Below are 5,000 nucleotides of genomic sequence, written 5' to 3' on the forward strand. Positions count from 1 at the left end.
TTTTTCCTTCCTTCCCCCTCCCAAAAAGAAAAGCTCTACATTGTATTTGTCCCATCTTCGTTGAGCCCTGTGTGGCTAATAAAAGAAATGTATCTATCTATCTATCTATCTATCTATCTATCTATCCATCTATCTAGCTCTCTGTCTCTCTGTCTGTGCCTGTGTCTCTCTCCATTTCTCTCTCTCTCTCTCACACCTATACAATAAATGCATTATTGTTGTGTGTGTGTGTATATGTGTGTGTGCACGTGTGTTTTAACATAGCATTGGGGGCGTCCCCGATATCGTTCCGTCTGACCGAACACAATAAACCAGACAGAGAAAACTGCTTCCCCTTACTGCAGGTAAATGTATAGCTTTTGTCTGGCTCAACGATTTGACTGTCGATAGACAAGAGCATATGATTCGTTAGCCATCTACAGACGTCATAGTACATATGATTGATACTTTAGAGATGAGTCAGTGGAAAACAGGGTGGAGAAGGTAGTAAATGGAGCGTTTGGGGCGTTATGAATGTTGTTATTGAAATGGTAACCTCTGTACCTTTTCTATGAATTAGAGATACTTCTTCATTCCGGTATCTGTTCCACTTCAATGCGTTACTGGTTCAAATTCCAATGCCTTTTATTTATAGACCTCCTTGTGTCCTTGTGGTACGAAATAGGATTTTTAGGTTTTGCCTTTCGGATAAAAGATACTCTCTCTCTCTCTCTCTTTCTCTCTCTCTCTCTCTCTCTCTCTCTCTCTCTCTCTCTCTCTCTCACACACACACACACACACACACACACACGCGCGCGCAGACACACACACAGACTCCCATAGAAACACTCACATGTACCCACACCCACACACATAAATGTGACCGCACTCATTACTATTTATGTAGAAAAACGAATATTCCATCGTTATTATAGTTTTAATCTTCATCTTAGGAAACTATTGTATCCATATCTTTCCATCAACGTTGTTACACTATGTGAAGTCTCTTGGCCTAGTTCGGATGATGCTGGTTTCAGAATCGTGATCGCTGTTTCGAATCCAGAGCCATACTGCATTACGTATACCTCTCGAAGGCACTACATGTAACTTTACTCCAGTCCACATAGACATCCTAGATTGTACCCAAAAATGAAGCCCCTCATTCATTTATATAAAGCAGTGGTTTTCAACCTGGATGCATATGTCCCTTGGGAATCCACATAAGATTTTGTTGCTAAAATTTATGTCCAATAAAGTGGTTGTGCTTCTACAATACACAAAATATTTTCACAATTTTCTGTTTACAGCTCCTAATAATATCTAATTATAAAAAAAAAAGGCGGTGAGGTAACAGAACGGTTAGCACGTTCTGAGTTCAAATTCATCATTTCGGCGTCGATAAAATAAGTACCAGTTACACACTGGGGTTGATCTAATCCACTTACTTACCCCACTTCTTTGAACTTGTTGGCATTGGGCTAAAATTTGAAATCGATAATATGTAATTATGATGTAGGATTTTTTTAAATACCGAAGGATTATGAGAATCCAATTGAGAAAAATAAGAATCGACGGAGATCCATGGGCAGAAAATGACCAGGAACCACAGGCATAAAGCTGTTCATAGACATCCTTCAATTTCTGGCTCGCAGGCGAGCCGCCTCCTCAGATAGATAGATATCGTCGTGGTACTCCGTCGGTTACGACGACGAGCGTTACAGTTGTTCCATTCAACGGAACAACCTGCTCGTGAAATTAACGTGTAAGTGGCTGAGCACTCCACAGACACGTGTACTCCTGGACATAGTTCTCGGGGAGATTCAGCATGACACAGAGTGTGACAATGTTGGCCCTTTGAAATACAGGTACAACAGAAACAGAAAGAAAGAGTGAGAGAAAGTTGTGGTGAAAGAGTAAAGCAGGGTTCGCCGTATTTATTCTGACGGTCTTTTGCAGAACCGCTACTCAAGGCACAAGGCCCGAAATTTGCGGGGGAGAGGGCCAGTTGATTAGATGGACCCCAGAACGCAACTGTTACTTAATTTATCGACTCCGAAAGGATGAAGGGCAAAGTCGACCTCGGCGGAATTTGAACTCAGAACGTAAAGAAGACAAGCGAAATAGCGCTAGCACGCCTGGCGTGCTAACCGTTCTGTTACCTCTTGGTGTCAAGAGGAAAATGAAATATGATAAACAGTAGAACTAAAATTGGGGTAGATTATATATGCATGGCACTCCGTCGGCTACGACGACGAGTGTTCCAGTTGATCCGACCAACGGAATAGCCTGCTCGTGAAATTAACGTGCAAGTGGCTGAGCACTCCACAGACACGTGTACCCTTAACGTAGTTCTTGGGGAGATTCAACGTGACACTTAATGTGACAAGGCCGGTTTTTTAAAATACATGTATAACTCGTTTTTGCCAGCTGAGTGGACTGGAACAACGTGAAATAAAGTGTCTTGCTCAAGGACATAACACGTGACCGGGAACTGAACTCGTGCTCTTACGATCGTGAGCCGAATACCCTAACCACTAAGCCACGCGTCTTCACTAGGGGTAGCATTATATTGGAAGAACAAACGAAGGAGACACTCTATAGCTACAGTCATTGTTGTGTGGGTAAGAAGTCCTCTTTCGCAACCACGTCGTTTTGGGTTCAGTACCACTGTGCAACGTGATGAGCAAGTCTCTTTAGCTGTAGTCCTGAGCCGACCGATGCTTTGTGAATGTATTCGTTTAATTGCTTCTACTGGTTTCAGTCATTTGGCTGCGGCCATGCTGGAGCACCGCCTTTAGTAGAGCAAATCGATCCCAGGTCTTATTCTTTGTAAGCCTAGTACTTAGTCTAGCGCTCTCTTTTGCTGAAGCGCTAATGTTATGGGAATGTACACACACAATCATCGGTAGTCAAACGATGTTGGGAGGACAAACCCAAATACTCAGTGTGTCGGAAAAGAACGATAGAGTTAAACAGATTTTTAGAAAAACAAGTTAAACAAATGAAGAAACAAAACAAAAATATAGTACTAATGATGATTTGTTCGACTAAACACTTCAAGGCAGTGCTCCAGCATGGCTACAGTCCAGGAACTGAAATGAGAAAAAAAAAATGTGAAAGGATGAAAGAGAAGGAGGATCAAATGAATGTTTCTGTGAAAAGAAATGAATACTATGTTCAAAGAAAAGACTGATATTCGATATCGTACTGCACTCAAATCGTGAATTATTTTCATGCTCTGTAAAACAAAACACATCACATACTTCCACAGATCTCACGTAATTCGCTCTTTGTTTTGTGTATCAAGACCTGCAACATATTACAATAAGAAAAAGAAGGCGCTCTATGATTGGTTATCTGCTTAATGGTCAGTGAGCCATAATTCTTTCTGTTATATGGACTATGAATCTACCTCAAACTTCAGCCAATGACAAGTTAACATACATCATCTGTGTCTATTCAAACACACAAATACGTTCTACCTCAATACACTTCCGTCCTCATCTTAACATCCGTCTGTTTGGTTTTCCCAAATTTTATAGCCTTTGTTTTTCAAGCTTAAGTTATTTTATTTTATTTGAATTTTTATGGGGTTTTTTTATGAGGGCGCAACTGGATTAAAAGAATAATTTGAGAGTCGATCAAAATGTTTTGTGGGTCTTTATGCTCTGAGTTCAAATTTCGCCCAAAATCAACTTTACTAACCCTAACCCTGACCCTAACCCCAACCCTAACCTTGACCTAAGCTGGGGGACTAGCAATTGAAGTGCCGACAGGCACTTCAGCTACTCTCTCGGGCGGGCAATGATAGAAACAACTAAAAAAATAAATAAATAAATAAATATATATATATATATATATATATATATATATATATATATGTGTGTGTGTGTATAGGCGCGCGTGTGCGTATGTGTATTTAGTGTATATATATAGATATACAATCGCATACACCCAATCACATACACGCATACACTTACACACACATACACACGTATACTAATCGACAATAGCAATCTTAGAGGAGACACACAACAATACTTCGGTGCAAGTCTACCTGCTAGGCACACCTGTGGCTGTCGTCCTCACCGTCTTCATAGCAGTAGTAAGAGTCTTATAGTTAACACGAGAGGGATAGTATTAGGAGAGCTAAGAGAGTTAAGTTACATACTGACACGGATAACCAACGGAAATAGCCTTGTCAAGTTTACTTCGCACTTCTATCAGACCCAAGTGAAGTCCTTATATTATTCACAAAATGTAAGTCCGCGTCTAAGTGTATGTAGATATATATATATATGTTTGTTTGTATCATGCTTACAGGTTTGTGTGCATGGGTTAATACTTGAAAATCCGTATCCCGTTGACTGTGTGTATATACGTACACTCACACACACACACACACACACACACACACACACACACACACATATGCACATATATGGGTTAGTCAACATAGATCATATGTATAGATATATATTTTATTAGTGTATGAAATCCGAAAAAGGATATGTATATATATATATATTAAGTGTATTGCTACACGTAAATGCCTCACGCTATTAGGGACACCTTAAGTCAAAACTACCATAAGAAATATTTATCATGGTGGTTTTGACTTTGAGACTCCCTAATAGCGTGAGGCATTTACGTGTAGTAATGCCCTTAATATAAATAAATATATTTAAAGGGAATAATTATAAATTTTCCCCTTATGAGTTTTTCACGCTGACAACTTGATAAATTCTTATAAAGATCTTATCATATTTTTAATTTTATGTGTGCGTATATATCGGTCGCCAACACTTTTTTCGGCAAAGTAGGGGTAGTTTATCCTGTTCAGGTTATATTATTAGCATTATCCTGCGTTTGAGAATTTAAAATCACTTCTTTAACTTTCTAAGACATCTCAACGCTTCTAAAGCAAACTTCGTTTGTTTATTTACGTTTATCGTAATTTGAATTTTATATATATATATATATATATAGAACCAGTAGAAAGATAAATTTTATTCAACGCA

This window comes from Octopus bimaculoides, chromosome 17, assembly GCF_001194135.2.
Source record: "Octopus bimaculoides isolate UCB-OBI-ISO-001 chromosome 17, ASM119413v2, whole genome shotgun sequence".
Classification (NCBI taxonomy): domain Eukaryota; kingdom Metazoa; phylum Mollusca; class Cephalopoda; order Octopoda; family Octopodidae; genus Octopus; species Octopus bimaculoides.